The 21,298-nt window shown below is 44.8% G+C and overlaps 1 long non-coding RNA gene across 1 annotated transcript; it reads left to right on the top strand.

Annotated features, from left to right (window-relative positions):
* The first annotated feature begins 6,988 nt into the window (after positions 1-6,988).
* Positions 6,989-20,756, top strand: LOC148683654 (uncharacterized). The gene is made up of 3 exons (XR_015946874.1): positions 6,989-7,120; positions 9,827-9,961; positions 20,628-20,756. It is a non-coding gene; the product is annotated as an uncharacterized LOC148683654 (long non-coding RNA).
* The last annotated feature ends 542 nt before the right edge of the window (positions 20,757-21,298 follow it).

The raw sequence follows: 21,298 nt of genomic DNA, 5'->3' as shown, positions 1-21,298 counted from the left end.
TTACAAGTAAACATGGATAGTTGTGCAATTGAAAAGCTTCTAATAAGGGCCACTCCATGTATTTGTTATCTATCTCTCTTTGCTAACCTTTGGAATCTAAACATGCTTAAAAGCTGTGATCCTGCTCTCATCTGTTAGATGTGATTATGGCTTCCCTTCCACCACCTCTGCGTTGTGCTAAGTCAGTATCCCCATCAGGAATCATCTTGCCTTTATTTAGTCCTGGGAAGATACTGCCTCATTAGTCTTCAGCTAGAGGTGACTTCTGTGCCGCGGGAAACAGAGATGCATTTTAATGTTCCTGCCTTTTTAAAAGGAAGGAGCTGGTGTCATTCTCTGAAAAACTCAAGACAAGAAGTAATGTTCCTTAATTGTCTCCATTTATAAATAGCCCGGTTTACAATGAAAGAATTCTAGTCCAAATATTGCTGTCAAAATGGAGGCAGCAACGTGACAACTCTTCCCTTAATCTCCATTTGCACTTAATTCCAGGAGTCGGGGCTGGCAGTATTTAAAATGGTGGGAGGCAATCCATCATTAGGCTATACATTCTAATTGCGCAAGTAGGTCCGTGGTGGATTAAGCCACTTGTCTTGGTGGACACACACACACACCAGTCATTTATTGCCTGTTGGGTTTTTATGGCTGCTGCCAAACAGCTTCTCCCAAGGGATCAGGACCCCTAAGACAACTGAAATGTTGCAAGCATGGTTAGCAAAAGTCTCCCAATTCATATTGTTGCACACACACCCCAATCTCCAAGTGGCAGGAAACTCTAGAGGTTATAGCGCTTTGCCCAGAGTTTGGTTTCCTTAGAATGAAGGTCAATGCTGTATGTGGTGTCTTTAGGATATATGGTTTTATTTACACATACTGTATATACAACCTGAGTATAGCTTGGAGGGCCTCAGTCACAGCATTAACACTCAATGGATCTTGCCTCTCCACTGAATTCCCAGGGAGTTCTCCAAGCCGTATCTATGGGTCTTGCACAGAACAAGACCAGTTTCTGTGTCTCTAGCTTGCAGCATCTCCTGGCCTATTGTTCTCCATCTTGGTGATCTGGCAACCAGCCAGGTGAGGTGGGGAAAGTCCCACCCATTTGTCTCTATGGCAACAAACGGACTTTTCCACCTGGCCCAGTAGAGCAATTCTGATAATTCTGTTATTGTTACTTATTTTTTTCTTTCCTGTTTTATTTTACTCACCTTTTATTTATTTTTAGGTTTGTGTTTGAATCGAAAGGGAATTGAGTTATGGTGCCTTGTTTCCTTATAGTGTACATTTATATCAGTAATAATTTCCAGGGGGAGTAGCTGTGTTGTGCTAATACAGCCAAAAGAAAGAGAGTTTGGTTGCACCTTAAAGACTAATCATTTTATTGGGGCAGTAAGCTTTAAAGAATCAATGTCCACTTCATCAGGTGCTCATCAGTAATATGTCAGTAATGTAGTCAGTCCATGATATAATGCAATATAAAGCTGTGCTCTTCTTTACTTACAACATGCTTCTGAACCTCATGTTAAGATGCCTCTGGCCTTGGTACAACATCCCTTCTGAAATGTGTAATTATTCCTGAACTTGAATAGAGGTGGGTAGAGGGATGAGTCCTGCTATGTTCCTTTAGTGCACTATTCACAGATATTTTTGAAAACTGCCCTGTGCATATGCTCAACAGTGATCGTTCTGTCAGCTTTAATAATCCTCCAAGCAGGATGTCCGAGCGGGTGGCAAGTCCACCAACATGGCATGTTCCTCATTGCAGCCTAATGAAGCCATCAAAAAGCAGGAAATGAGACGAGATGGGGCTTATCCATGGCAGCACACATAATCCAACCTCTGGCTGAGTTCAGGTATTTTGGAGTCGTCGCCCGCGCTTATCCTTTTATCCGGGAGAAACATGCGCTTGGCTGATAAAGAACTTCCGGATGGTGTAGGGATTGCTGGCTTAAATGAAGTCTGTATCAGATCTCAAGGCACACTGAGGCAGCAAACTCCCGAGCTCTCGGTCTGATGCTCATGTGCTTTAACAGGACCTGCGCAGCATGTGACCTGCAGAGCCAAATGCAGCCCCCGCCTCATGGCATGCAGTGTGTGGCCTGTCAGTGCAATGACAACCCTTCTGGTTTTGCAGGGCCAGGCAGACATTAAGAACCGGATGTTGATAAGCACCTGACTGGGTTGCCATACATAGCTGGTGGGCTGCATTCTGCATTGCGGATACGGAACTAAAATATGCAGAAGGCAGTGGAGGAGAGGTTTTGCAAAATATTGTTGTTGTTGTTGTTTAGTCGTGTCCGACTCTTCGTGACCCCATGGACCATAGCACGCCAGGCACTCCTGTCTTCCACTGCCTCCCGCAGTTCGGTCAAACTCATGTCCGTAGCCTCGAGAACACTGTCCAACCATCTCGTCCTCTGTCGTCCCCTTCTCCTAGTGCCCTCAATCTTTCCCAACATCAGGGTCTTTTCCAAGGATTCTTCTCTTCTCATGAGGTGGCCAAAGTATTGGAGCCTCAGCTTCACGATCTGTCCTTCCAGGGAGCACTCAGGGCTGATTTCCTTAAGAATGGATAGGTTTGATCTTCTAGCAGTCCATGGGACTCTCAAGAGTCTCCTCCAGCACCATAATTCAAAAGCATCAATTCTTCGGCGATCAGCCTTCTTTATGGTCCAGCTCTCACTTCCATACATCACTACTGGGAAAACCATAGCTTTAACTATACGGACCTTTGTCGGCAAGGTGATGTCTCTGCTTTTTAAGATGCTGTCTAGGTTTGTCATTGCTTTTCTCCCAAGAAGCAGGCGTCTTTTAATTTCGTGACTGCTGTCACCATCTGCAGTGATCAAGGAGCCCAAGAAAGTAAAATCTCTCACTGCCTCCATTTCTTCCCCTTCTATTTGCCAGGAGGTGATGGGACCAGTGGCCATGATCTTGGTTTTTTTGATGTTGAGCTTCAGACCATATTTTGCGCTCTCCTCTTTCACCCTCATTAAAAGGTTCTTTAATTCCTCCTCACTTTCTGCCATCAAGGTTGTGTCATCTGCATATCTGAGGTTGTTGATATTTCTTCCGGCAATCTTAATTCCTGCTTGGGATTCATCTAGTCCAGCCTTTCGCATGATGAATTCTGCATATAAGTTAAATAAGCAGGGAGACAATATACAACCTTGTCGTACTCCTTTCCCAATTTTGAACCAATCGGTTGTTCCATATCCAGTTCTAACTGTAGCTTCTTGTCCCACATAGAGATTTCTCAGGAGACAGATGAGGTGATCAGGCACTCCCATTTCTTTAAGAACTTGCCATAGTTTGCTGTGGTCGACACAGTCAAAGGCTTTGCAAAATATATGATTGTTTATTCCCTTGCACAATATACATCTCCCAACCCTTTTTCTTCCTTTTCTTTCCCATGCCTTTAGCCACATGGAATGCACTAAGTGGTGGTTAGTGTTCATTAAAACTGTAGACTCAGAGCATAAACTTGCTACTTCTTCAAAGCAGAACAGCTGGCTGCATGGGTGAATCATAGAATCATAGAGTTGGAAGAGACCACAAGGGCCAGCCAGTCCAACCCCCTGCCAAGCAGGAAACACCATCAAAGCATTCCTGACAGATGGCTGTCAAGCCTCTGCTTAAAGACCTCCAAAGAAGGAGACTCCACCACTCTCCCTGGCAGCAAATTCCACAGTCGAAGAGCTCTTACTGTCAGGAAGTTCTTCCTAATGTTTAGGTGGAATCTTCTTTCTTGTAGTTTGAATCCATTGCTCCGTGTCCGCTTCTCTGGAGCAGCAGAAAACAACCTTTCTCCCTCCTCTATATGGCATCCTTTAAAATATTTGAACATGGCTATCATATCCCCCCCTTTCCCCCCTTAACCTTCTCTTCTCCAGGGTGCCTGGAACAGTGGCCATGCCGTGCACCGGGGGGGGGGGGATCCGCCGTGCAGTGGCGGCACAATCCTCCGCACGTGGCTGCAGCTGCGGTGATCCTCCATGCACAGCTGCAGCAGTGGCAGTGCGATCCTCTGCGTGCGACTGTGGTGGTATGATTCGCACCAGCACCTCGCACCGTCGTGCCCTGGGGTGGTGGGCCTAGCCGCCCGCGGTGTGCCTTTTTGTCACCCCCCTCAGAGATGGCACCTGGGGCAAACCGCCCCCACCACACACACCTTCCTAAGCCCCTGAGAACAGCATTCCCAAACTACAGGCTGCTTTTCTTTCCAAATCTACCTTGCCAATGTCAAGGTACCAGTGCATCTATCAAGAAAGTGTTGTGGTGTTTTTGGTCATGTTGAAACCCAACCGTGTGAAAAATGTTGTTTCTTCCATGCTGGTTCGGGCAAGGTCAAGCCCACGGACATTCACACGTAGCAGGCTCAGCGATTAAACTGCAGGCGTAATTCAGCGGGCAGCAGCCCCATGATGCAGTTCAGAGAGTACCAAGGGCCCTGTACTTGCACAGTCTGAAAGACCAAAACCCTGCCACGCATCACAACTGTGATTAAAAGCTATTCCACAAAACAAACTTTATGGAGTTGAATTAGTTCAGATCTATACCCTCTACCATTCCTCAGATGAAAATAGGGACATTTTATTCTACATCAGTATCACTGCTTAAGCATTTCCTCCTCGTCAAGTAAAAAAGTTATTAGAGGAAACTCACAGAACGGCAGTATTTTAAGCACAGAAATCTTTGAATGTACAGTACGTATTGCCTGGGGAGGAAAGAAAACCCCCAAATCAATAAATACAGTGCTACCTCAATTTAAGTACACAGTTGGTTCCAGAAGTCTGTACTTAACCTGAAGCGTACTTAACCTGAAGCGAACTTTCCCATTGAAAGTAATGGAAAGTGGATTAATCCATTCCAGACGGGTCCGCGGAGTACTTAAACTGAAAGTACTCAAACCGAAGCGTACTTAAACCGAGGTATGACTGTACAACTAACTTATAGGTGTGTGGGTGTGAAAACTATGCAATATCATCATGCGTTTACAAGTAGTATTTCGGAAGCATGATAGCCTTGAACAGCTATTATTGTTGCAATTGTGCAGATGTGCCCTATGGGGTATTCTAATGTCTATTTTGGGGTCCAGGGACATACAACTGTTTGATTTGGGGGATACATAAACTTCCTTTTTTACTGTTTCAAACTTCTAAACAAATTGTGAATGTGCAACACCCTGGAGCTGTGGTGAATCCTGGGTGGCTCAGCTGCACAGACACCCCCCACCCCAGGCACCCCCTCCTGCACCTGCCCTGGGACTCCCCTTCACTCAAATGCAAAAAATGGGGAGACTCATCAGATTTCAGAAGGTGCCACCAATTCAACTCATGGGAGAGATCGATGCCTTTTTCCTGTCCACGTGAGAATCCCCCTCTTTTGCATCTGTTAAAGCCACAGGCACCCTTGCTCCATCTCCAATCTGATCAGGTTATATGATTCTCAGGAGTACTCCCATTAATTTGAGTAAAATAAAGTCTTGCCCTCGTGAGTCTTACACAGATGAATGACAGGTCCTTAGAGACCCCCCCGTGGGCTTGCAGGATTGGGCCCTGGTTTATTTTAATTCATTTGTTGACAAGTGAAAGAGCAGGAGCCCTTATTTAAATGTCACTAATTAGAATACTGGAGGACAGAGCCTTTAAATCACCTACTAAGAGTCTCTGCACACACAGAGTGCACTTTGGTAGATTTGAACGTTATAATAAATGCCAAACTATTGTCCTGGGAGCCATTTGGTGCCTAGATTTGCATCTCTGCACGTTTGCAGAGCATACAAATTTATGCGAATAAAGAGAGAGTCCAGGGTGGGATCTGCCCGCTATGCTAAGTGCTCTGCAGAGCAGGGACATAACCTGTGTCCTAACAATCAGAGAACATTTATTTTTCCATTTCATCCATGTATGAAGGGCGGTATACAGTTTAAGCACCAAAATCACAGATTTAAGCTCCTCACCACAGATGAGCATGCAAACTACAACAATTCCCACTTACTTTTCTGTCTCCATTGCAATTCTTTTGACATTCCTACCTGGAGGCTTATTTCCTGAAAGCCCACACTGAAGCTGCAAATTCAGGGGAAGGGTCGCTGCCTTCCTCCACACCCATACCCACCCCTCACCCTCTTATAGCTTCTGACATACGTCTCCCAAAGTGCATGAAGCAGCCTGGGTGCCAAGACAAAGGGTGCCACCATCACAGCGGCCACGCCCATCACCCTATTAGACGCCACTCTGTATGACTTGACTTAAATAATATCAAGTGTTTTATTATTTTGCCAGTTTTATTGTGAATTTAAAATGTAATGCTAGCCTTAAAATGAATTGCTATATTTTGTTTCAAAATTAACTGGTATGAAACAACTTATTGCAATGATGTCCTTCTGCTGGTATTATTATTATGCCTGTTATGAAGTGGCTTTTTTCTGGGGGTACGCAGGGGGATGCATACCCTTAAACATTTTGTGAATCTAAGTTTGGCCTCATTGAGGGGCAGTATTTCAATATGAGTAGGAAAATGAGAGTACCCCTAAACATATTTTTTTAAGGGAAAAAAGCACTGCTGTTATGTATTCAGTAGTCTGTGTTTGTCTAAGCTTGAGTCGGGACTAAGGATTCTGAGCCCCTGTGTTCTGTTTCAATACATGATATCCAATCACAGAACATTTCAGGATTTGGACCTCTTAATCCTTGGCCCTTAAATTCTGAGTCATGATTTGCAGCTGGGAAGTTTAGACAGCCAATCACGTTGGGAGTGGGAGTGGCCCCAGCCTTCAGAACTGTATATAAGCAGTTGGCCAGTTGTTTTGCCTCTTGGGAACCCGCCTACACTTCAATGCCTTCACACCAAGGCTCCAGGCAGTTAACAACAATTAAGGCACAATATGAAAAACGTTTAAAACAACTTGCAGTCACAAAAAGACATCAGTTGTGAAGCATTTTGGATTTGCATCTCTACTCTTCTCCAGGCATCCATTGCGACAGCGTCTGCCCAGAAGGGCGATGGGGACCCAACTGCTCCATCACTTGCAACTGTGAAAACGGGGGGTCCTGCTCCCCAGAGGATGGGACCTGCGAGTGTGCACCAGGCTACCGAGGACCCCTGTGCCAAAGAAGTAAGTTCTCCCCCCAACCCATGGGCGTACCCAGGATCAAAACTAGGGGGGGGCAAGGGGAGGGGCCAAGGCACGGAAGGGGAGGGGCCACAAAGTGGGCGGGGAAAGTGCAGTCAGAGGCGCCGGGCTGATGGGCAGAGGCGGAGCACAGCCCGACAGAGCGCACCGTGGCGCGACCTCCCTCCAGCTGGGAGATTGAGAGAGAGATTGAGAGAGAGAGAGAAAGAGAGATCTGGAACCGCGCAGACGCCCCTCTCTCCTTGCGACCCTGTTCTCAGCAACTGCCGGCCCCTGCACGGTTTTGCATGCGGGCAGATGACGGAGCCAAGCTCCTCCCGCTGCCTCGCGATGGCCCAATCGAAAAGACCCTGGCCAAAGGCGGGCACCTTTGTCACAGAGAGGAAAGCTGGGGAGGCGCCGGCAATAGTGCAGCCGCCGCTGCGCCAGGAAAGGGGGCAGCAAGGCAGGAGTTCGCCAGGGCAGGAAGGCCCCCCTGCCGCGCTCCCTGGTTCCCCGCCATGCATGGCTTTGCCTGAGGGCGTGACGGGGAGCGGGAGTGAGAGCGCGGCGCGACGGGCGGGAACGGCGAACTCACGCTCCGCTGGGCTGTGCCCCTCCCTAGAAGCAGAGCTGGTGGGCGGAGACAGAGCCCAGCCCAGCCCAGCGGAGCGCAAGTTTGGCGTTCCCGCCCGCCGCACCGCGCTCTCTGGTTCCCCGCCGCGCTTGGCCTAGCCTGAGGGCGCGACGGGGAGCTGGAGGGAGGGCGCAGCGAGACGGGCGGGAATGGCGAACTCGCGCTCCGCCGGGCTGTGCTCCGCCTCTGCCCACCAGCCCTGCTTCTAGGGAGGGGCAGCCTGCGGCCCCCACTTGCCCCGCGGTGGGTACGCCCTTGTGGGGGGGGCAGCTGGCTTCTAGAGTAGGGCAGCTGCCCTAACTTGCCCCATGGTGGGTACGCCCTTGCCCCAACCTACGTACTTTCCTCTCTGGATCCCATTGGCCAAATACCCGCCTCATCCCATCCCTAATTCCTCCTCAGCCATTACGTGGGGAGGGGACCACAGGGAAGAAGGTGGCCATAGGAGCCAACTCCTAGGGGCTGAGGGGTCTTTGACACCCCAATAAAACATTTGAGGGGGCCGGGGGGGGCAAAGTTGATGGGCATTGCCATCCAAAGGTGTCGGTACACCGATTATTCAGGGCAGGGCTTATCCCCCCAAAAAACCAATATTTTATTTAAGTTAGCCCCTCTCCCTGCAAAAAAGGCCTGAATGAGGGATTCACAACAGAGGTTGTGGAACTGAGCTTGACCCAGTAATCGCATCCTCAGGTTTGCAGTTTGTATGGCAGGAATACCCAAACACAATTACTGAGTCTACCCTGGAACTGTGCAGTCAAACTCAAGAGTGGCTCTTTACAGAACCAGTGTCTTTAACTCTGCAAATAACTTTTGCACACACACAAAATTCCCAATTCACTTCTCGTTCCCCAGCCCCAAATTTCGCAGGTCACCCTTGACACAGGAACAAGCTCCTTTTCTCCCAAATAACTTGCAGCTGCTGTTTTTCTTTTTTATTTAAAGCCATTAATGGCACTGACCTGGGCCAGGGCTGCCACCCACGGCCTTTGTGCATTTCAATTACAAACCCCTCATTCCCTGTGAGTTCACGGCATTTCTCTCTCTGGCTGTCAAACTGCTCTCTAGACCCGCAAAAGAGGCCCTCAGAGAGTCAGGGAACCAGGGGGGGGGGGATTTCTTCCTCTCTGTTTTTGCAAACTTTATATCCCCAGGGTTTAGAATGTGACAAGAGGAAATTGAAACTTTTCCAGAGAGGGGAGAGAAATAACAGGTTAGCTCTATCAGTCGGTGGTGCACAGGCCAGGAGGGCATCTGAGTGCCTTCATCTTATCCATGTAATCAGGCTGTATAGCCCAAGGTGGTCTGCTTGGAGCTGTGGCAAGAAGAGAACTTGGCTTCCTTTCTCCATTATCGGCAGCCTCATTATGCCAGGAGTCACACCTGCCCCCTAAGTATCCCTCATTATCAGATCCATCCCTGAACTGAACTTGGATATTTCAAGTTGCTGCTTCTCCTCACTAGGCCGGACAGGTATTCCTTTCTTTGCTTCTGATAGTTCATTTGTGTTTTGAATATAGGGATGGAGGAGAAATTTGTTTCTGTTTCCCAATAATAATAATAATAATAATAATAATAATAATAATAAATAATAATAATATAAAGCCCTATACCCGCAGGTCTCAGGATGGTTCACAGAATAAAACCAGAATATAAAAACCACAAAATACATAATCAGAATAAAAACAACAAGAACCTAATACCCACACACATTTTAAAAGGGCATAGGATTTAAATGCAAACCCCCTCCTAATTTGTGCTTTCCAAAACAATACACAAACTGAAACACAGCCATCCTTCGGAATCCAGATCTTGCATTGCAGTTCTCCAGCCAAATAATGGGTGCGAAAATATATAGGCTTAGGAAGGTGTGCATTAAAAAGATATATTCATGAAAACAACGTATAAAAATGCATTCAATTAAGAAAAAAATGTAGTCGGGTGGTTAAACTGTATGGTGCTTTCTTCGTAAACTGCATGCATTGTTGCAAATAACTGTAGTAACGATGAGGACTAGTGTATTGTTTCTGCCTTCTTTACAGTTGTAGTACAGCTTTTGTTATTTATTTTAGTTTGTCCACCTGGTTTCTACGGACATCAATGCAGCCAGCCATGTCCCCAGTGCATTCACAGCACTGTCCCCTGTCATCACGTTACAGGACATTGTGACTGCCTCCCAGGATTTTTTGGGCCACTCTGCAATCAAGGTATGAAGACTCTTGGTGGTCCTTGCTGGTTGCATTTATTTATGAGCAATTGATAGAAGCCAGTGGAAAGGTTTCTGGGCAAAGCTCGCCTTTTTGTTGTATTATTATTATTATTATTATTATTATTATTATTATTATTATTAGCCTTTGAGGTTCTAGATAGCAGCAGGGGAAATAAAACCTGTTTTCCTTTGTAGGCAGAAATGCAAATAAGCACTTAGTCTCCCCTTTGTAAATAAGCTGTATGCTAACATGCTTAAGTAAGGCAATTCCTTCGTTTTGGACAGAATTGCAAATAAAATGTGGCAGATGTTGCAAATGCAGCCGGATATTCAAGGACGTGGTTAAACCACAGAGCCTAGAGCTTGCCGATCAGAAGGTCGGCAGTTCAAGCTCCCGTTGCTCGGTCCCTGCTCCTGCCCACCTAGCAGTTTGAAAGCATGCAGTGGAAGTAGATAAATAGGTACTGCTCTGGCGGGAAGGTAAACGGCGTTTCCATGCGCTGCTCTGGCTCTCCAAAAGTGGCTTAGTCATGCTTACCACATGACCCGGAAGCTGTACGCCAGCTCCCTCGGCCAGTGAAGCGAGTTGAGTGCCGCAACCCCAGAGTCATCCGCAACTGGACCTAACAGTCAGGGGTCCCTTTACCTTTACTCAAGGCTCACATCTCTTTACTGTCAGACCTAGAGCATCTCAGGCACACAATGGCACTTGTAAGTTGTGCTGTTAATTAAATGTAAAAGGTACTTGTCAGTTAGTACAGACTGCACACAGAAGCAAGTACATATTGTCAGCAAGAACTTTTCAAAATGAAATTCTGAAATCTGCTTGTTTGGGTTGGCCCATAGCTGAGGGATGAGCATCGTGGATGAGCTCTTGCTGTCCATACTGAAATTCCCAGGTTTTAACCCAGGCTAGGAAAGACCTCAGGGGTGGGGCTGGCGGTGGGGTGGGGCAGTGCTCCTTGGAAGAGTCAACACTGGACAAGATGGACCAAGGGCCTTTCTCAGCAAAAACACAACTTCATGTGGTCATATATTTAAGGGCTGGGGCCGTAGCTTAGTGGTAGAACACCTGTATTTGCAATGTAAAATGCCCTAGGTTCAGTCCCCAGCATGGAAAAGACTGCTGCCCGAAACCCTGGAGAATGGCTGCCAGCCAGTGCGGACCGGCACTGTTGGGCTACAAGTCCTGCCATTGTTGTCGATTATGCTGCTATAAATGTTAGATTGTAGATTGTACAGCTGACTATTGCTTCGCTGCAGTTTATAAAGACATATATTTTGCCCTTTACTCATCGGTCTACATGTTGCCTCTTTTGGATTAGGTTTGAAGTCTGCAACACAGGGGTTCATTTATTTGGTGCTATAAATGTTAGGGCATGGGTAGGGAAACTAAGGCCCAGGGGCCAGATCCGGCCCAATCGCCTTCTAAATCTGCCCAGCGGACGGTCCGGGAATCAGTGTGTTTTTACATGAGTAGAATGTGTCCTTTTATTTAAAATGCATCTCTGGGTTATTTGTGGGGCCTGCCTGGTGTTTTATATGAGTAGAATTTCTGCTTTTGTTTAAAATGCATCTCTGGGTTATTTGTGGGGCATAGGAATTTGTTCATTCCCCCCAAAAAAATATATATATAGTCCGGCCCCCCACAAAGTCTGAGGGACAGTGGACCAGCCCCCTGCTGGAAAAGTTTGCTGACCCTTATGTTAGGGCTTATTGATATATTGTCCAAAACTGGTTTGAAGTTCATATCGTAATATCGGTTTCATAATTTCTGACCTGGCAATATATTGTGAATATGTGTGTGTCTGTGTGTTATACAGAAATAACAATGTGGGGAAAATTGTGAAGCCAGCCGATGCTTCTCTGTTAACTCTGCTGGCTCAGCTCTCACCTGCCTCCTGCAGGGAGCATTAAATCACAAGAGCAGGCGCTGCCAAAAGTCAGGGTGCGGGGCAAATAATGAAGCCAGCCAGTGCCTCAACATAGTTCCATTGTTATTTCAGACATCATGATATGGTTGTCGAAGGTTTCGGAAGCCAAACAGTCTTCCGGAACGGATTACATTTGACAACCGAGGTTCCACTGTATATCGCAATGTTTAGCTGCAGATATATCACAATGTTGAAAACCAGATATCGCCCAGCCCCAGTAAATGTATATTTCGTATTTGAGTGTAATCTTCAATGTTTTATTTTAATATTTTGTAATGATTCCTTTGATGTTTTCGGTTAGGCTGAAAATTGCTGTGGAATTTTTTTTATTCTCAAAATGTGAAGTGGAATGGAAAATGGGAGACCAAGGCCACCCTGGACCACAATTCCCATCAGCCCTCAGGCAGCATGGTGGCTGAAGGGAGTTGTAGCCTAAAACATCTGAAGGACACCAGGTTGGGGAAGGCTGTTGTGTAGATTTAACAGATAATATGCTGCATGGCATTTGCCTGTTCGGTCGTCATCTTTTGTTTCTTTGGGGATTTTTAAAAGGAAAAAATAGAACTCACTCTTTTTTTAATGCCATGCTTTCCCACAAGGTACAAATTAAAGGCAGTGCTTAGGCAAAAATAATTAAACATAGATTAAGTAGAAACATGTTTTCTTTTCTCCTTGCCACTTTCACCACCAAGATGTAGACCAATTAATATGAGAGCAAGCACTTTACTTTCCCCTTTTCGTTGAATGTGTCTGTCTCAATGCAAAAATCCCAGCTTAGTTTTCACAGTCTGAAGCAGGCCTAATTATCTCATTAAGCAAAACCCTGTTTTCTTGATTTCAATCTGTTGAGCGTCCCTGCCTTCCCTTTGAAATGTTGATCCACCCAGCAGAATTGCCATAAAATATTCATGTTCTAATTAAAGGCAGTCGGTGTTGCAATTTGTCATAATGTTGCAAGCATATGATATGATATATATGCTTTTCTTTAATATAAAAACTGAGAAAGAAGAGAAGGATGCATTTTAATAATTTATTTTAGGCTAACTCAGTACAAATATTGCTGTTTTCAAAATGCAGCTATGGTATTATTGCAGGTGCTTTACTTTTTCGCTAAGTAGAAAGATTATTTAGAGCTAAGCAGAGAGGAGGAAAACTCCTCTCTGTGCTACCAGCCCTAAAGAGAGAGCATAGGTTGTCCTATGGCCCATACCTGTGTCTTGGGTCACACCTCGATCCATTTTCTTGGAGAGGGAGAAAACAAGAGAGAAGAGGAAAGGGCCCATCTAAATGGTGTATGTGAGTAAAGGGAGGGGGATACAATACCTTGGATTGGAAGATGTAGTTCGGGGTCAAATGGTTTCTAGGCTCTTGAAAAATTGATGGCCACAGGGTGGTCCAAAGGGATGTTGTGGTTCACCAGCCATCTTCCAGCGGACCACCTAATTCCTGCTGCTGGCTGATAGGATTCTAGCAGGGATTTCATCTCCTCTTCTTTTATTTATTGATTTTAAAATATTTATTTCCTAGGGCAGCTCAGAGTATGAAATTTAAAGCAAGTCATTGCAACAATAGCAAAACAAAGTAAACAAGTAAAACTACAGGAACCGGGGCTGCAATTTTTAAATTGATTAACCGGTGAGATCAGTCAGCCTTAAAACGTTTTTAATCAACTGAATAGGCACCCCTGAGATACATGCAGAAATAATGTTTAAAAGCGATTGTAAAAACTGTCAGCGGCAAGCAACATCTTCAGTGGGTCTTTCTCCTTTTTCTCTCTTGTGCGTAAGACGGAATCCCTTTTCTATGATGATGCCTCACAACAAAGAAACAAAGGAAATGTGTTTTCTTGCTTTGGAAATATGATGTTTACCTGTATTAATGTGAGTATAGGGTTGCATCCAATGCTAGCCCCACTTAGAGTAGACCCATTCAAGTTAACAGGCATGACTAACTTCGATTGATTCGTTTCATTCTACTCTGAGTAGCACTTAGCTGGATGCAACCCTGCAGTGCCTCGGGTTACGAACTTAATTCATTCCGGAGGTCCGTTCTTAACCCAAAACCATTCTTAACCTGAGGTGCGCCTTTACTAATGGGGCCTCCTGCTGCCGCCGCCGCACAATTTCTGGGTCCTCAACCTGAAGCACTACTTCCGGGTTAGCGGAGTCTGTAACCTGAAGTGTTTGTAACCTGAAGCATTTCTAACCCGAGGTGCCAGTGTATTAGGATTTGCAGCACTGGGGGGGGGGGGGACCCTGTCCTGAGTAAACATAAGGCTAGCCAGCAGTAACACCAGCAGCATCCAGAGCAGTATCTTGCAGGGTCCGAGCTAGCAGAGTTCACAAGAAGAGCCAGGTGAGAAGCAAGAGCAGAGCAGTCAGTGGTCCCTTTTCGCACCAGGAAGGAAATCCATTAGCAGACAGGGCACCGGGCTGGTTCATAGACATTATTCCAGCAGAGTTTCCCAGAGTGGTCAATATTGACCCCTGTAAATTGATGGGGCTGTGAATAAAGACCTAGGAGCCGTCGAAGAAGGCCTGGAGGGGTGGGAAAGAAATTTGCAAGGTATAGTGCAAAAAGAATGAATTAGGAAATGCGAGTATCAAAAATAAAGGGCATGGGCATGTAGAGTGCACCTCCTTTGCCAGTGAAGAACCTCTTTATTGAATAAGATGATTCCACAATACAGCAAGATTCTCAGGCTGTGTTGCTTTACCACCAAAATATTGCATTCAGGCGCACTTTCACTTTTCGCTTTTACTTTTAAATCTATTTTACTTGTTATTGCTTTTGCTTCCTTATTATTTACATTTTATTATTCCTAGCAATGGCGACAGATGGTTAATGTTTGTTTGTTTGTTTAAACAAGTTACGTGCTGTTTAAGTACAGTAGTCTCTAAGTGGTTTACAAAGCTACAATACGAAGAAACGCAATCGGTTAAAATTATAAACTCAAACTTCAATTAAAGTGGCTGCAGGAACGGAAATTAAATGGTATTGAGTAGGAGCCAGAAATTCAGTGGGGGGGTGGGGGGGGAAGAGACCTGTGAACACAGCAGGGGGTCCTTTCCTGGCGGGTGCAATCCATGCACCCAATCTGTACAGGAACCCTGATGGCGACTCCCCCAAAGACTTGGGTTATTGGGCATAGATATAAGCAATTACACAGTCCTTTTTAAGTATCCTGGACCCAGAATTGTTAAGGGCCTGGTAAAGGTAAAGGTACCCCTGACCGTTAGGTGCAGTCGCGGACAACTCTGGGGTTGCGCGCTCATCTCGCTCTATAGGCCGAGGGAGCTGGCGTTTGTCCACAGGCAGTTTTTCCAGGTCATGTGGCCAGCATGTCTAAGCCACTTCTGGCGAATCAGAGCAGCACACAGAAACACCGCTTACCTTCCCGTTGGAGCGGTACCTATTTATCTACTTGCACTTGACGTCCTTTCGAACTGCTAGGTGGGTAGGAGTTGGGACCGAACAACGGGAGCTCACCCCATCGCGGGGATTTGAACTGCCAACCTTCCGATCGGCAAGCCCTAGGCTCTGTGGTTTAGACCACAGCACCACCCGTGTCCCACTAAGTGCCTTGTACACTAATACAAAAACCTTGAACCTAGCCCAGTAGTGTATAGGCAGCCAGTGCAGATTTTGAACACTGGAGTTGATTATATATTGATTTCTCTTGATAAAGGGCTCGCCCACACTTCCGCTTCTCCCATGCCTAGAAAGCACATGTCTGATCAGTTTTCTGCTTTTCCTGTGCTTTCTAGGCATGGCTCCGATCAATTTTCTGTTTGCCCCACCACTTTCCCTGGGAAAACTTGCTCTTTAGCGCTGAATCAGTGCAAACATCAATTGAGGTTTGTTCCGATTCAGCTATAAAAATTGAAGTTTCCCAGTGGAAAGCAGCAGGAAGAGAGGAAGTCTGGATGCACCCTTAGTTCTGTTTACATTCCTAAGATTGTGGTCAATGACAACTTTATAAGCTCAACAGGGGGGGGTCATTGAACCCTAATCTGGATTTATGCAATGGAAGGCCAAAGCCAAATTAAGGATCCCCTCTTTTCCCAAATACCATTAATAGGAACACAAGCAGCTTGGATTGATAACGAATTATAGCTGCCAGAAAACAGCTGATTTCTCAGCAGGGGTTTGAAGTAGTCCCCCTTCAGAGCTCTAATAACTAATTAACATGGCAATTACATCCTTGTATTCCTAATACAGAAAGCATTATTACCCTTTTCTGTATTCAAAATGTCTCAGATCCGTTTAACTATTGTTTGTGCGTAATGCATGCAGATTCAGTGAAGATCTTAATAGGCTCTAAGAAGTGTAAACAAGTCACTTTTGAAAACGGCTCTAGTGGTTTGTTTCCCCCCTTCATGGTTCAGAGAATCTTGGAGAATGAAGATATATAGTAAACATTTTACAGGCAAATATACCCCACAATACCATATATATCCCATTATATGGTTGAGTTGACTTGTTTTCCAAATTGCTCAGCCTTTGGCTTCATAGGTAATGAAATGTGCAACAGTGTTTTGTTCATCTGAGGCCAACTTGCATCAGAACCAGACCAACCAAACTACCAGGTTCTGGACTACCAGCTTCCCAATGCACTCTGGGTTGCTGTTTTTTTACCAGCCAGAAGGGCATTGCAGTTCATCTCAGTCTAATGACAGCATTTGCATGTCGTGGTCAACAATATTTATTATATTTATTTATCCCATGTATGAATCATCACCTATGAAATGTCCCAAAGTGATTGACGATAATAACATCAACAATTTAAATAATTTAATATGTCAAAACTATTCAAATCCAATGCAGGACTGGATTTTTTTTTTTTCAAATCCACTTAGAAGGCTTGTTGAAGGAAAACTATAGGTCATAGTTTAGTGTGACGCAGAAAAGACCCATGCTTTCTGAGCAGGAGCAAAAAAGCCACATTCTCTAGTTTAGTGTTATATCCAAACTGAGGACTGTGGTCTGTTTTGCTCCAAACAGTGGAGAAATTTGACTCAGTTCACATTTAAATCTGAATTTCTCAAATTTGCGCTTTCTGAAAGTAGCCTGTGGATGGAAACGCTTCCATCCTCCAGAATTTGCATGTATTTGAGTTTTGCGATGCAGATCTCCAACTTGTGTTTACAGAAATGTAACTCTTACAGGAATGTGTGCATTAAAATAAATTAGTGAAAATAACATACAACACTGCATACAAATGTTATTGGGAGGAATCTGCAGTGAAATGCTAAAGAATTTTCATGCAGTTTGTTTTTTTAATGCAAATTGCTGCAGCATTGTGGAGAACTGAATTTAAGGTATGAAAAATGAGAAGCTGAGAGAAACCAAAATTGGCAGCTCCTCCTATCCCCAGCTCCAAAAAACAAAACAAAACAAAATCTACAATGTTAATCGAAGTTGGCTTTTGATTAATCGAAGTTGAAGTTGTGTTTTATCTTTTTTGACTGAAACAAACTATGACCACTGGTTTGGACATTACACTAAGGCAGAGAACATAGTTTGTTTCAGCCACTGGCTTATGAGGAAGAGCAAAGCAAAACTCATCTGTGTTCCATGGTTTACCATGATGTGCAAACTGGGCCATTGTCATGTCAGCAGCAAGTCAGTTTGCTATCATAAAATAATGTGTGGATATTGAGTACAGATCCGTATGAAACAGATCGTCCATTCTCAGTTAACCCATCAAAAGGGGGTGTAGCCACTTGTGCCTCTGTTTTAAAAAAGAAAGAGAGAAAGTTAATGTTTATTATTAAGAATAATAAACAAATGAATTGGGAATAGAAAGAGATAAGAGAAGAAAGCTGTTTTAGCAAGAAGAAGTAAGTGTAAAATGACCAGAGAAGACAGATGAAAGAAACTGGCACTTAAGGGGGTAGGGATGGGAATAAGGTCCATGCTAAGTATGAAAGGAGAATGAGAGAAATGAGAGAGAAGGCTAACAAAAATACTTTGAGAGGTTTGTGGAGACGGGAAGCAGGAAACGTCAGAGGAAAAATCATCCTCACTTTAGAGCCTCCAGGTCAACAAATTCAGCCTGAAATGGGGAGCCTGTGTCACAGTACTGCCAGAGCAAACACCTTGAGGAATGCTGACCTATGGAACTCTTTGCCACAAGGAAACTGCTGGGGGGGGGCAAGAAACAGCCGTTTCTGAATATGTATTAGATATTCATAGAAAGAGATGCAAGTAAATGTCAGCTGACCATGCCAAACCCTTACTCTTTCGGTGCCACCGTTTTGTGACTGAGGGTGGGGTGGACTTTTTAATTTTCAGCTGCCTTAAGTGTGGGCCCCAGTAGTAGAAAGATTGAGAAGCCCTGTCTGAGAGTATATGTGATTTCCCAGCAACCCAACTTCTGTAACTGTCGCAGTCCGATAAGGGCCGTATAACATCATTGCCTTCTTTTTATTTTATGTAAATTGGCTTTCTAAAACCAAGCTGTTGGGAACGTCCTCTTGATGGGATTATGTTTTTGCCAAGGATGCCTGTCACTGAATCCATCTCCCCTCCCCCCCCCCAAATAACAAAATTGTGTTATAATATTGCTGAGGTCTGTTAGAACAATGGGCCCGTGCATGAGGGAAGACAGGTGGAAGATTGTTTCGTCCTTTCTCTCTAGTGTGAATATTTCTCCCTTCTCTTCCCGCCTGCTACGTTTTCTCTCATTTCAGTGAGAAAACTGTTCCGTTTAGCATTTAACTTCAAAGTCAACTTTATCTACTCTGGGAGGGAGATAAGTGTGTTTTGAGACTGTATGTGATTGTCTTCCAGCCTATTCTTACCGTCCCTGTCATGGCGGGAGTTGGAACTGGCAGATGATTCCCAGCTCCAGATTTTAATCTCAGACTGAAGCGCTTTGGGAATAGATTGAGGTCATCTCTTGTGAATGTGAATCAGGAAGCATGAATTGTTGAAATGCTAAAGTAGGGAAATAATGCCAAAACAAAAACAAAATACCTCTACCTATTTGCAAGGACATGAGTCCAGTTATGTTTGTGTGCCTTCCATTGCACTGGTGGACTGGGTGAGCTGGTTTTATCTGTTTAGTGAGCGTAGTTATAAGATGCCTGCTTTTGTCAGGAAGAGAATCCAGCAGCCAAGAAGAACAATTTGACAATGCTTCCATTGTCATGCTAAAAAACAGGGACTACGTACTGGTTTTCCATCAGTATTCTGTAGCTATGTTGGGACCTAAGGATATAACTGTCTATATAGAAGAGTTTAATTCAATACCCTCAATACATGCTACCGTTACAGTGTTCCTTCACCAACCTGGGGCAGAGTAGCCAAGGCTGCGATGGCTGGTGCTAATTGGAGTTGAATTCCAAAACATCTGCAGGGCACCAGATTGGCTTTAGAATAAAATTAAAGGTTTTTTCCCCCTCTCCCTGTCTTATGGACTAAGCCAGTGATGGGCAACCTTTTGAGCTTGGTGTGTCAAAATTTGCCAAAAAACCGAGCATAACTCGGGTGGTGTGTCACTTCGAGAAAAACATAATTTCATGATATTTATAGTTTAAATAACAAAAATGTATAATTGTAATAGATAACTTTATTTAATAAACCAAAAACTAATTATTTAACCAAACCAAAAAACCCTTATTTATCACAAAGTGCCCAGAGTTTTTGAGCTTTTTGGGGGGAGCTGCTGACCAAAGTTTAGGAGGTATTTTTGGGGGGGTGCAAAAGTTGCTTTGCTTTTGGCGGGGTGCCCCAAAGCTGCTGCGCTTTTGGGGGGGGAAGAGAACAGAAATAAATGATGAATAATACCTTTTGCTGGAACTAACACGCAGCATCGACATAGTCTGCCAAAGTGCCAAAAAACCCAGCAGAGAACGGGTTAAAAAACCAATCTCTGGCTACTAGCAGCAACAGCAACAACAAAGTATCCGGGTTTTAACAGCGGAGACAAGCTCTAGCACAGACAAGCTGTAGGAGGAGTGGGAGAACAAATGGGGGGGAACCAACAACAACAGCGTGAATGGGCCGATGGGGTGTGTGCCAGCAGTGAGGGCTCTGCGTGTCACATCTGACACACGTGTCATAGGTTCGCCATCCCTGGACTAAGCAGTGCTAGGTGAAAAACTTAATACTGATGCTCTCTCTCTCTCTCTCTCTCTCTCTCTCTCTCTCTCTCTCTCTCTCTCTCTCTCTCTCTCTCTCTGTTTTCTTTTGAAATGACATGTGTCCTAATCAATGGATGGATTTATTTCATCCATCTGTAGATGGATGGATTTCTATGGATATATACTTATTGAAAGCCATGCATAGCAACCTGTGGCCATAGAGGGGAATAGGTATCCTTTTTGTCTCCAGAAAACTCATTCAATGGGTCTCAGTTTAGCATTGTGATTTGCGTTTCACGGTGTGTTTCCAGAATCTCAGTAGCCACCTGGCCATGTGCCTCCTTGGCGTCAGCAGCTGAACCACACCTTTTACCTTCAGGGCATTCTCTCTACACACAAACACATCACACATGCACACACCACAGTCCAGTGACCAATAATGAAGCTCAATGAGACTCAAGACAAGGTTATCTTTGGGTCAGTGCATCTGGCTGTTAACCAGAAGGTTGGTGGTACGAGTCCACCCTGGGACGGCTGTGGGCAGGATTCTTGTATTGCAGAGGGTTGGACTAGATGAGCCTTGGGATCCCTTCCAACTTTACAATCCTATGATTCTGTGTGCATTTCTGTTTCTATACAGTGTGTCCAAGCGGAAGATATGGGAAGGACTGTGCCGAAGTGTGTCTGTGCACGAACAACGGGACATGTAACCCCCTGGATGGGTCTTGCCAATGCTATCCTGGTTGGATAGGCAAAGACTGTTCCCAGAGTAAGGAGCAATTTCTTTTTCTGTCTTTCATAGCAGTAGGTCTGCCTTATTTTCATGTGAAAAACACATTTGCTTGTCCTTCACCCTGATTTGTGGTACAGTATAGCCATCATGAGACGGAGCAGAGCTAGAAAAAATCTATCTGCACAGTTTGCAATCCTGCGGGAGAAACCCCCTTTTCACAGTCTCACCTCCACGGATAGCAAAGAGGGTGGCTTCGTCCCAAGGGCTTGATCTGTGGCGGCAAAAACCGCCTGGGAAAAACCAGATGACCTCCTTCCTTGAACATTTGAATACATTTTTGTTGTTGTTTTTTGGTCATCCAGGCTTTTGGAACTGTCATTTTTTAAGGTACATTTAACATAGTTTTATCAGATTTTTATGTTGTGAGGCATCCTAGGCACTCTTCAGGAAGGAAAGGTGAGATAATAAAATATTTGAATGGGGCAAAAAGGAGAAGGGGGAGAATCCAGAAGCAATAAAGAAGCACAAGTCTCGTGTAATCAGTGACATAAAAGAAACATTGTTGAAGAATGGCAGAT

This window comes from Zootoca vivipara, chromosome 13, assembly GCF_965207765.1.
Source record: "Zootoca vivipara chromosome 13, rZooViv2.hap1.1, whole genome shotgun sequence".
Classification (NCBI taxonomy): Eukaryota; Metazoa; Chordata; class Lepidosauria; order Squamata; family Lacertidae; genus Zootoca; species Zootoca vivipara.
Note: the sequence above shows the minus strand (reverse complement) of the source record. Positions and strands in the feature narration are given on the sequence as shown.